The sequence below is a fragment of the Lissotriton helveticus genome, chromosome 2_2, assembly GCF_964261635.1.
Source record: "Lissotriton helveticus chromosome 2_2, aLisHel1.1, whole genome shotgun sequence".
Taxonomy (NCBI): Eukaryota; Metazoa; Chordata; class Amphibia; order Caudata; family Salamandridae; genus Lissotriton; species Lissotriton helveticus.
The window spans coordinates 179,881,709-179,894,268 of NC_136060.1; the positions used below are offsets into that span (position 1 = coordinate 179,881,709).

General features: G+C 49.9%; 1 protein-coding gene across 33 annotated transcripts in view; it reads left to right on the forward strand.

Annotated features, from left to right (window-relative positions):
- RBM47 (RNA binding motif protein 47) overlaps positions 1 to 12,560 on the forward strand; it is a 405,432-nt gene that overhangs the window by 331,909 nt on the left and 60,963 nt on the right. Inside the window, exon 1 of one of the 33 annotated variants that reach the window (XM_078678288.1) lies at positions 8,882 to 9,243. The exons of 27 other annotated variants lie outside the window; for them this stretch is intronic. The gene's annotated coding sequence lies outside the window, so the exon portion shown is untranslated. Of the gene's footprint in view, positions 1 to 8,881; positions 9,272 to 12,560 lie in introns of those variants that run through there. 5 more of the 33 variants (XM_078678277.1, XM_078678299.1, XM_078678307.1 and 2 more) reach the window with 5 other exon arrangements.

Below are 12,560 nucleotides of genomic sequence, written 5' to 3' on the forward strand. Positions count from 1 at the left end.
CCAGACATCACCATCGCCATCCCGGAAGACTATAAGATCACACGCAAAGACCGTACCAGCCACACAGGAGGAGGCATCGCTATCGTCCATAAGAAATCAATCCGCATCTCAACCAGCTCTGACACCAACCTCACCAACTCCGAACACCTCCACTTCCAAATACACATCGACCCCAAGACCACACTCAGAGGCACCCTCCTCTACAGACCACCAGGACCCCGCGCTAAATTCAGTGAAGACATCACGGACTTCATCACTCCACACGCGCTCCCCTCCAAAGAATACATCCTTCTGGGAGACCTCAACTTTCACCTCGAAAAGATCAACGACCGCAACACCACCACCCTCTTGGACAACCTCGCCAACCTCGGACTTAAACAACTAGTCACTTCCCCCACCCACATCGCTGGTCACACACTCGACCCCATCTTCACCTCTAGCAATCATGTCTCCTTCAGCCACACTACGGATCTCCTCTGGACTGACCACAGCTGCGTTCACTTCACCTACAACAAGCCAAAACCCACTATCCACCTCCAACCAACTCTGCAAAGAAACTGGAACAAGATCACCACCGACCAGATCTCCGCATCGCTCCTTCGAAACACCCCAGCCCACTCTTCTAACCCAGACCAAGCCGCCGCCAACTTCACCCTATGGCTATCCAACACCGCCGACACCTTAGCACCACTGAAAAAACGTCAAAACAAACCTGTCAACAAGAAGGCCTCATGGTTCAACGATGATCTTAAGAAGTCCAAGAAACTCTGCCGATCCCTTGAAAAGGCCTGGAAAAAAGACCCAACCACTAGCACCAAGGACGCCTTCAAAAACGCCACCCGCACTCACCACCAACTAATCCGAAAGGCCAAGAAAACAGCATTCAAGGATCGACTTGACAACAACGCCCACAACAGCAAGGAACTCTTCAACATCGTCAAGGAATTCTCCAACCCCTCAGCCAACTCCAACGACATCACCCCCTCTCAAGCCCTCTCCGACTCCCTAGCCTCATTCTTCCACAACAAAATTGCAGACATCCACAACAGCTTCGACAACCAACCCGGAGACCGACCCACCCAACCATTTGCTGAACACTCTCCCCCCATGAACACCCTCAATGACTGGAACCCAATCTCTACTGAAGACACAATCCGCCTGATGAATTCCATCCACTCAGGCTCCCCCACGGACCCATGTCCTCATCACATCTTCAACAAAGCAGACTCCGTCATAGCACCGCACCTACGAGACGTCATCAACTGCTCCTTCAACTCCGCCACCTTCCCGGAAAGCTGGAAACACGCTGAACTCACCGCCCTTCTGAAAAAACCCACAGCGGACCCCACCGAACTCAAAAATTACCGCCCCATTTCGCTCCTTCCATTCCCGGCCAAAGTCATCGAGAAAGCCGTCAACATCCAGCTCGCCGCTTTCCTCGAAGCCAACAAATCCCTCGACTCCTCACAATCTGGCTTCCGAGCAAAACACAGCACTGAGACCGCCCTCATCGCAGCAACAGACGACATTCGAACTCTATTGGACAACGGAGACACAGTCGCCCTCATCCTCCTCGACCTCTCGGCAGCATTCGACACAGTCTGTCACAGCACCCTGTTACAACGCCTCAATAACATCGGAATACAAGGAAAAGCACTTGAATGGATCACCTCGTTCCTCACCGGAAGAACCCAGAGAGTCCGCCTCCCACCATTCAAGTCCGAGGCCACTGAAGTCATCTGTGGCGTACCTCAAGGATCCTCACTCAGCCCCACCCTCTTCAACGTCTACATGAGCCCCCTCGCGGCCATCGCCCGCCAACACAACCTCAACATCATCTCTTACGCGGATGACACTCAACTAATCCTTTCTCTCACCAATGACCCCAACACCGCCAAAACTAACCTACACGAAGGAATGAAAGAAGTTGCCGAATGGATGAAACAAAGCCGTCTGAAACTGAACTCAGACAAAACAGAAGTCCTCATATTAGGTACATCCCCCTCTGCATGGGACGACTCTTGGTGGCCGGAAGCCCTTGGAAAAGCACCCATCCCGACAGACCACGCACGGAACCTAGGCGTCATCCTGGATTCTTCACTCTCAATGGACAGACAAGTCAGCGCAGTTACCTCATCCTGCTTCAACATTCTTCGCATGCTCAGAAAAACATTTCGCTGGATCCCCACCGAAACAAGGAAAACAGTTACCCATGCTCTAGTCACGAGCCGTCTGGACTACGGAAACACCCTCTACGCAGGTACTACCGCTAAACTCCAGAAGAAACTCCAACGAATCCAAAACGCCTCAGCCAGGATCATTTTAGACATCCCGCGCAACGAACACATCTCTGGTCACCTGAAAGACCTCCATTGGCTACCCGTCAATAAGAGAATCACCTTCCGACTGCTAACCCACGTACACAAATCACTCTACGACATCGGACCAGAATGCCTCAACTCACGACTATCCTTCTACACCCCCTCCCGCCAACTTCGCTCTTCCAGCCAAGCCCTCGCCACTGTACCTCGCATCAACAAGACCACCATGGGAGGCAGATCATTCTCTTACCTGGCTGCTAAAACATGGAACTCACTCCCCGCTTACCTTCGCCTCACCCAGAACCACCTAGCATTCAGAAAGCAACTTAAAACGTGGATATTTGACAAGTAATCCTCCTCCCATTTCTAAGCGCCTTGAGACCCTCTGGGTAGGTAGTGCGCTATATAAATTTCTCTGACTTGACTCTCTGACTTGACTTGTTTGGCACATACATTTCTTAACCACTTGGGTCTTGATTTCTTTAAAAACTAAATATCCTGGTACATCCCTAACAGATTGCTTCTTTCAGTCACAGCCAGGAAACTGTCTGTCCCATTTATCCTCAAAGCTTCTTGGGGAGGTCGACGTTTTTCCTGAGCTACCTCTCCTCTCTTGATTCAAATGCCATGGCATCTGAGGAATCAATCCAACTTCATTGCTTTTAGAAAATCAATCAAAACCTGGTTGTTAACTCTTGCTGTATAGAATAATTTCAGTCAGTTTTCCTCCTTCAAACATGAGGCAGTGCCATGGCATCCATGGGCATATGCCACAATCACAAAAAACTTAAATGCAATCTATGCACAGGTTAGGGTGACCAACCTCTTTCCTGATCATTATGAACACAGTTTCCAGTTTTTGACTTTCGTGGGATCACCTGTTCAATCAATCAATCAATCAAAGCATTTGTAAAGCGCGCTACTCACCCGGAGGGTCTCAAGGCGTTTGGGGAGGGGGGGTCCGCTACTGCTCGAACAGCCAGGTCTTGAGCTGCTTCCTGAAGGAGAGGTGGTCCTGGGTCCGGCGGAGATGGGTCGGGAGGGAGTTCCAGGTCTTGGCGGCGAGGTAGGAGAAGGACCTTCCCCCTGTGGTGGCTCTTCGGATGCGGGGGACGGCGGCGAGGGCGTGGCCGATCGATCTAAGCTGGCGTTTGGGAGCGTAGAAATTGAGGCGGCTGTTGAGGTATCCTGGGCCTTGGTTGTGCAGGGCTTTGTGTGCGTGGGTGAGGAGACGGAAGGTGATTCTCTTGTTGACCGGGAGCCAGTGCAGGTCTCTCAGGTGTCCGGAGATGTGGTTGCGACGGGGGATGTCCAGGATGAGTCTTGCTGAGGCGTTCTGGATCCGCTGGAGTCTCTTCTGGAGTTTGGCGGTGGTTCCTGCGTAGAGGGAGTTGCCGTAGTCCAGTCGGCTGGTGACGAGGGCCTGGGTGACCGTCTTCCTGGTCTCGGTGGGGATCCACCGGAAGATCTTGCGTAGCATGCGTAGGATGTTTAAGCACGACGAGGAGACGGCGTTGACTTGTCTGGTCATAGAGAGGGAGGAGTCCAGGATGAAGCCCAGGTTGCGTGCGTGGTCTGTTGGTTTGGGTGCGCTGCCTAGGGCGGGGGGCCACCAGGAGTCGTCCCAGGCGGAGGGTGAGGATCCCAGGATGAGGACTTCCGTCTTGTCCGAGTTCAGTTTCAGGCGGCTGTTCTTCATCCATTCGGCTACCTCTTTCATCCCTTCGTGTAGGTTGGCTCTGGCGGTGGCGGGGTCGTTGGTGAGGGAGAGGATCAGCTGGGTGTCGTCGGCGTAGGAGATGATGTTGAGGTTGTGCTGGCGTGCGATGGCTGCGAGGGGACTCATGTAGACGTTGAAGAGGGTTGGGCTGAGCGAGGAGCCTTGAGGAACGCCGCAGATGACTTCGGTGGCTTCTGATCTGAACGGGGGGAGGCGGACTCTGTGTCCTTCCGGAGAGGAAGGAGATGGTCCACTCCAGTGCCTTCTCCTGGATTCCGACGTTGCTGAGGCGCTGTACTAGGGTACGGTGGCAGACTGTGTCGAAGGCCGCGGAGAGGTCTAGGAGGATGAGGGCCGCTGTTTCTCCGTTGTCGAGCAGAACTCGGATGTCATTGGTGGCTTTGATCAGGGCGGTCTCGGTGCTGTGGTTGGCCCGGAAGCCAGACTGCGAGAGGTCGAGGGATCCGTTCGTCTTGACGAAGGCGGCCAGCTGCTTGTTGACGGTCTTCTCGATGACTTTAGCGGGGAACGGGAGCAGCGAGATGGGTCGGTAGTTCTTGAGGTCGGAGGGGTCGGCTGATGGCTTCTTTAGTAGAGTTGGACTTCTTTAGTAGGGCGCTGAGTTCGGCGTGCTTCCAGTTGTCCGGGAAGGTGGCGGTGTTGAAGGAGGTGTTGATGATGTCACGCAGCTGGGTTGCGATGACAGCGTCAGCCTTGTCGAAGACGTGGTGAGGGCAAGGGTCGGTCGGAGATCCGGAGTGGATGGAGTTCATCGTGCGGACGGTGTCTTCGGTGCTGATCGGGGTCCAGGCGCGGAGGGTGGTGGTGGGGGGCGGTGGTTCGGTCGTGGCGTGCGTTGGTTGAGTGCTGAAGCTGTTGTGTATGTCCGCGATCTTGTTGTGGAAGTAGGAGGCGAGGGAGTTGCAGAGGTCTTGCGAAGGGGTGATGTCGTTGTTTCCGGCGTTGGGGTTGGAGAGCTCTTTAACGATGTTGAAGAGTTCCTTGCTGTTGTGTGCGTTGTTGTCCAGTCGTTCCTTGAAAGCAGTTTTCTTGGTGGTGTGGATCAGTTGGTGGTGTTTTCGGGTGGCGAGCTCGAGGGCAGTCATGTTGTCCGGTGTTGGGTCTCTGCGCCAGGCTTTCTCAAGGGCTCTGCAGTTCTTCTTCGAGTTCTTGAGTTCGTCGGTGAACCATGGGGCTTTCTTGCTGCCGGGTCTGCTAGGCGGGGTCCTCAGAGGGGCGAGGTCGTCTGCGCAGTCGCTGATCCACTTTGTGAGGTTGGTGGCCGCTTGGCTGGGGTTCGTTGTGCTGGTGGGTGGGTTCTTGCTCAGGGAAGTTGTGAGCTGGTCGGCTGTGATCTTGTTCCAGCTTCTGCGTGCAACCTTTTGCTGTTGGTGGTGGATTGTGGTCCTTTTGAAGCTGAAGTGGATGCAGCTGTGGTCCGTCCAGTGGAGTCCGGTGGCGTGGCTGAAAGCGTGCCCTTGCTGGAGGAGAAGACGGGGTCGAGTGTGTGTCCGGCGTAGTGGGTGGGGGTGGTCACCAGTTGCTTGAGTCCGAGGTTGGCGAGGTTGTCCAGCAGGGTGGTGGTGTTGCGGTCGTTGTTCTCCAGGTGGAAGTTGAGGTCCCCGAGGAGGATGAAGTCAGCGGAGAGGAGGGCGTGCGGGCTGACAACGTCGGCGATGTCCACGCTGAATTGTGTGCGTGGTCCCGGGGGTCTGTAGACGAGGGTGCCTCTGAGGGTGGTCTTGGGGTTGATGTGGATCTGGAAGTGCAGGTGCTCGGCGGGTGCGAGGGTGTCGTCGGTGTTGGTCGTGATGCGGATGGAGTTCCTGTGGATGATGGCGATGCCTCCTCCTGTCTGGTTGACGCAGTCCCTCCGGATGATCTTGTAGCCGTCCGGGATGGCGATGGCGATGGCGGGCGCTGAGGAGGCGTTCATCCAGGTTTCCGTGAGGAAGGCGACGTCTGGGGCTGTGGTGTCGAGCAGGTTCCAGAGCTCGACGGCGTGTCTGTGGACTGACCGGGTGTTGAGCAGGATGCACTTCAGGTGGCTGCTGCTGTTGTTTGTCAAGGTCTTGGGCACTGCTGGAGTGGTGCAGGTCCGGATGCAGGTGAACTTGCAGGAGTTGCAGCAGAAGGGTCCGTGGGTGCGTCTCGGGGTGGCTCGGTAGCAGCCCGGGAGTCTGCCGGCGTTGAGTGCGTAGAGGTCGGTGGCGGCGTAGGTCCGGCGGGAGGGCTGGTGACTGCGGGAGACAGGGGTCCTGGCACTGGGCGTGGTCCAGGCACGGACTGGCGTAGACGGGTTTGTTTTGTTTTCAATGACCAAATTAGACTAATACCAGAAATCTGCTGGGACTGATGACCTCCTGCATCCTGCTGGTCAAGCATGGCAGACGGCATATGCAGGCTCTGCAGTGGGATCTGAAGTCCCAGTGGGCACAGTACCAGAGGGATCTTTTCGATCTGGTCCAGATATCGGAGGAGACTGCAAAAGATCAACAGTGGTGACTACAGGACTGTGATTGGATCAGCCGCAGGCTCCTATCTTTACCCCACCCAGAGCTCACAGTGGTGACTGATGCATCGCTTCTGAGTTGAGAGAGGTGGAGATCAGAGGCGCCTGGTCTTGAGAGAGGTGGAGATCAGAGGCGCCTGGTCTCCAGCAGAGGCCAGACTCCATATCAACCTTTTGGAGCTGAGAGATATCCGTTTGGTGTTGAAAACATTCCTGCCCTCCACCAAATGGAACCTGGTGCAGGTGTTCACAGACCACACCACTGCCATGTGGTACAAGTAGGGTGGGGTTACGGGGTTATGCATATGGTTCCAGGAGGGCTTTGCATCTCTGGAGGTGGCTAGGCAGGCAAATATTTTTGGGGTGACACACCACCTGGCTGGTTACCTGAATACCAGAGCAGACAAACTAGGCTGTTGATGCCTTACGGATCACAAATAGCTGTTAGATAGAGAGCTAGAGCAGGGTCTTTTCCACAAATGGGGAGAACCTTTAATCGATCTTTTTGCCACCTCCAAGAATGTGCTATGTCCGCACGTTTGAATTTCAAGGCTTCTCTCACTTGGAGATGTGTTCTGGGTAAAGTGAAACTCTGTACTCCTATATGACTGACTCTCCTGCCCTGAGAGCTGAAGAAGATCTGGACTGACTGGGCCCAAGTCATCCTACTGACCCTGGGTTGGGCATGGAGAGTATGGTATCACGAACTCCTGGGCATGAGTATTTGTCCTCCGATCAAACTGCCTCTTCGAGAGGATCTCCTGTCGCAGCAGCAGGGCAGGATTCTGGACCCGAATCTACGCAACTTGCACCTCCATACTTGGAGACTAAGTAGCCACAGTTGAGTGATTTTGCTCTTCCTCCCAGAGTCCTGGATGTCATCTTGGCAGCCAGGCATCCTTCAACTAAATCTGTATATGCCTGCCGTTTGGATAAGTTTGTGACCTGGCGTGCTCCTAATCCAACCAATCAACCAACTCCATACCAAACTGCCCGAAGTTCTCTTGTTTGTTTTGTCCCTCACCCAGCAAGGCCTTGCTTTGGTCACTGTTAATGGGCGCTTGTCTCCTTTTTCTGCCTTTTTATAGTTGCTGGACTAGCCATCGTTATTTAAATCACTCGTTCTGAGGCGTTTCCTCAAAAAATTACAACTTATATTACTCCCTTCTCTGTTTGTTATGCCCTATTGGACTTGAACTTGTTCCTCATATTTCTCATGCCTTTTGAGCCCCTCCCCAGTTGTTCTCTCAGGCTTTTAACCCTCAAGACAGTCTTTCTTTTCAATATAACATCAGTGCGATAGCCCCCAAGTTACAGGCTCTTTCTGTTAACCATCGCTAAACTAATTTCTACCTAACAAGCAGGTATGACGACCCATGTGCTTTCATAGGTCACCACACATGCCTGTGCAAACTGAATAATAAGGACATCATTTTATTTGTTTTATTTATTTTATATTTATCGATTGCGTAAAAGCTTTTGTTTAGTGAACAGAGTATCCGGCAGTAAATGGCAGCTGGTGGGCCTCTGGAAAAAATATATAAAAATACAACAGAAAGAGAACAAACTCGGTCAGGACGGGAGGGTTGGGTGAGCAACGGAGGAGGTGGTGGGGGAGATTGATATGTGGGGTGCGGGAGAGAGAATGAAGCAAAACAAAGTTGTGGGTGGATGAAACAATAGATGAATTGGGTGTATTGGTAGGAGGGAGCAACATGCAGCGTGCAGGCGTGGGTGGGCAATTGAGCAGTGGAAAGCAGTGCACGAGGGAGAGAGCACGAAAACCCATGCATTCACAGTCATTGGAGAGAAAGAAGAAAAGTAGTTCCCTGAATGTGAGCAGTGTAATGATAAAAGCCATGCAATCGAAAGGATGGTAAAGAGGATATTCTTAATGGGAGGAACAAATACAAGAAGGAAAGCCAATGATTAAGAAGCTTGGAAATAAGTGACAAGACGGCAAACCAATGAAGCAATGGGCTGGCTCAAAGACCTCTGTGAATTTCTGGTATAGTCCTTAAGGCCTTTTGCAAACAGACAGCGAGGAGAGACCTAACATGACTCAACAAATATAGAACTTGACAGGTGTACGAGTTTGACTGAGAAGTTTGCACCTCCTTACTCTTCTCACCACAAACACATTCTGATGCCAACGAATTCTTCTAAAACACATTGTTAGGCTGAACGAGTTGTCCCCTTATCTAATCTGCTCTTTCTCGCATACTGTTTGCTCTGCGTTTTGTGTGCTAGGGTGGTGTTTGTTTTTTCCAGTTAATGCTCCCCCACCCCACTGACTGGTTAGAATTGCGGATGACAAATATTTTTTGTACTACTTTCAGTGTGAAAATATCAAGCAACTTGTGTCCCACTTTCATGTCCTTAAAATGTTGCATTTAAAGTTAATCCGTACCAGGCAGGGTTTCGATTAATTTTCAAACTGCTGCGACTTTGTGCATATGGCAGCTCGCCACCTTTGCCCCGCCCTCCAAGGCCCCGCCCCCTCAGCCCAGCTCCAGGTGCCCTCAGCAAATGACTTCCCAGGAATGTACAATGTCCGCAGCCCTTCGGCCAATGACGGTGCGCGAGCCCGTGGGACAGACGCAGAGCTCGTGACTGGGACGGAAGGTGCTTCTCGCCGGGCGGCTGCTGGGGCTTGAAACCTGTTCCCTCGAGCTCCCGGGACTGCGAAGGTAATGGCATGGCAGACTGAAGGAAAAGGTGCGTTTGATTTCTTCTTTTGTGTATCATTGGTGATCATGTGGGCGCGTTTGAGTTTTAACGCACACCTGCCAACAGGTGAATTTTTTCTAAAGAGAGATTTGTTTTTCACTTAATGAGATCTCTGAGTTCCATTGAAGCTCTTCGAAGGGCCAGGCTTGGACATTTCAGGAGGAACAGAGCGGGCAGATTGTACAACGTGTGTCTTAAAAGCGGACTATAGAGTTTTTGACCATGTTGTTTAAAGAAAGAAAAACCAAAGAGTCGAGTATCGGTTCAAGTAAATTGGAGACCAGCTGAGACATGGCAGCATCTTGGGCGGAATACGCAACTTGAGCATTTTAAGTGAATCGGGAAACGATGGCTTTTCATTTAAATATATGCATATGAAATTAGATGGAAGCGGGGGCATCATGCAAGTGGAAAAACGCATTTTGAAGGTCCTGCTTGTGATATGAGAACGGACACGGTTTCTGAAACTATTTTAGCTCGGAAATTGTTGCTCCATCCTTGGGTCGTGCATTTCATTCAGCCTGCACTGCTCCCACCAACGATGCACTTTGTGCACAAATAGTTGGAAACCGTGGCTGCAAGTACACTTTCTGGACCCCTACAGGGGTGGTGTGTTTCTGACATTGAATGGATCATGAATGCCAGGGAAGCATTGGCATTGGGTGCTGTTGTTGGTTCAGGCAGTTACCATCTTTAAAGTGGGTAATTATGTTGGATCAGGCAGTGTGGCCAGAGGGCTACGACGTGTGGTACTTGGAAGAGGCCAGACAGGATGTCTGGAGTGCGCATATTTTAGACCAGGCACTGTGCTCCCCTTAGGTTGTGTATCCAACAGTTCAGGCAGCTCTTGCAGTCAAGTAGTGTCTTTTCTTCCGGGCCAGGTATATATTTCCTTTTGAGTCATGCTGCACTCCATTTTGTAATTCTATGAAACGTGCCATTCTGCACCAGTCCTTTTTAGGCCTAGCCCAGAGACTGCTTTAACTGTTCAGCCTGCCTCCTATAATAAAAAAAACTAATAACAAAATAGAGCAACCTCTCAAACCCAGGGGACATGATTAAGAAACCAAGTCAACAAAAAAGCCTTCCCTAGGTGTTCATTATCCACAAAAATCATAAATACACTTTCAAACGAACACACTCCCTTGTATCATGTGCATTTGTTAGTTTTTTTTGCACAATTGGTTGATGATACAAGGCAGTGTAAGTTTGAAAGTAGATTTAAGTGTTTTTGTGACTAGGTAATTTAAAAATACCCATTTATCAAAAACTATGTGCATACTTAAATGGGCACTGGGCCAGCCGTCTTCATACTTTAGAAACAAAATGTGAATGACACTTGAACACATCAACCACCACAACATCATACAGCATCGGGAGGTACGACATCCCACTTTAGCCATTGATTCTTGCCCTATGATAAACTGCATTTTCCAGACCGGCACATCTGTCTAAAATGAAGTGCAGTTCTGACCCACGGCTGACTGACTCACTTTTTTACTTTATTAATGTCTTTTTCTTTCCATTATTTACAATTGTTTATGTAGTCATCTTTGTGTATTTAAACTGTTTTCAGGTTACAGTATTTCAATCCTCTTAGTATATTTGCTTCACACCAATTAGAATCATATTTTACTGTTATGCACATTAAAGCTAAAATGATTTCTAAGCCTCTTCTAAGTACACCCGTCTGGCTATTTGTAATAAATAAAATGACCATTAAACCAGTTTCTCAAGGTCCTACCTATTAGCTATGTGAATGCTTGTAAAACATGAAAATACTAATGCCACATACAGATTATATATCGTTTTCTACGATGCACGGAGTAAACCTGCGTTTGAGTTTGTTTTGATCATGTCCGGTTTTTGATGGTTTCCTTTAGTAGTGCTGTTTTGATTTCATTTCCCCTGTGGGAAGCAAAGGGATAAGGTAACGACCCATGTCGGCTTCCAAGGGCCATTTGTTCCCATTACTCAGAGCCAGTTGATGCATGAGCGCCTGATACAGACCCAGAAAGATGTGGCAGCATGTTTGTGATTAGACAGAGGGCAGCCCAGCAAAATATCCCGTCTCGTGCGTCCACCTTTAGTTTATCCAATATCACTTAGTATGTTGTTGGTACTTGAAGGCCCCTACTTAAAATAGCCAAAAGTGAAACTACCAGTCCCAGAGTGCAACGTGTTGTTGGCTAACAGATGGGGGTCACCTGGCTGCACAGCTTTAGGCCCTGCCATAAGGTGATGGTAGTTAAACCGGACACAAGGGATGATGAACCTAGAAAGAGAAGAGGTCATGGCACATTGTATCTTTCACTGGTACATCAGTTATTTAGCAATGTGTCTATAATATTGATATATGGGACGCTACTTCATGAAAAAAAAAAACCAACCCCTTGAAGTTGTAATTGTGCACCTGTGAAGAGTTCACTTTGCAGTTGTTACATGGCTAACCTTGCTTAATTTTTAATGCGTCGTTCTGTAAACGTATACTTTTTTTTTCACTTTGCATTGGGTAAGGGCGGCTATCACACATTTCAAGGCAAACTGTTAATGGATAACCCGACAAAGCAATCTGTAACTTGGTAGAAACTACGACGTCTGCAAACTTTCTTGGGCGGTGCCTTGTCAAAGTCATACGGTTATTTATTTTTTGAGTAATTAAATAGACATTTTTGCGACACAATTTACATGATTGTTTTTCCATGTACTTTTATATATGACATTGCTGATATAAAACAGTATATCTAATCTTGTTTGCACACCTTACCAAAGGCGGAGGCGTGCTAGCCGCCCTTCGAGTGGCGGCTCATCGTGATATACAGTTTAGTCAGTACACGAAAGCACTAATGGCTTGTAAAAGTATTCCAATTTCGTGACGAACATGTTTTGCCAACATGAACTTTCGGATTTTATAACCTTGAGTGACAGCCGTCGTTGCACGGATTTTTGCCGCTCTAGGCGAAATGACATTTTACTGCGGCTCCCCTGTATGTAGCTGCATGTGCTGATGCCGGCGCGCTTGGCGTTCACTCTGGAGAGCCAGGCACCTGCTACTTTGCTTTCAGGATCCACTAGTGAATGACGTGGAAGCCACTTTAGTTCACCGATTTTTTTTCCTTTTTGATTTATCGAAGAAGGAAAGTTATCCTTGGAAATGGTAGATGCTTAAGTAGTGTTCCTGATTCAACCCGTGACTTTTATATTCTCGTTTTTAATTGAAAGAAAAGCCACCGTCTTGTCCCAGTGACACGCCTGTTGCACAAGTTAAACATTTTAT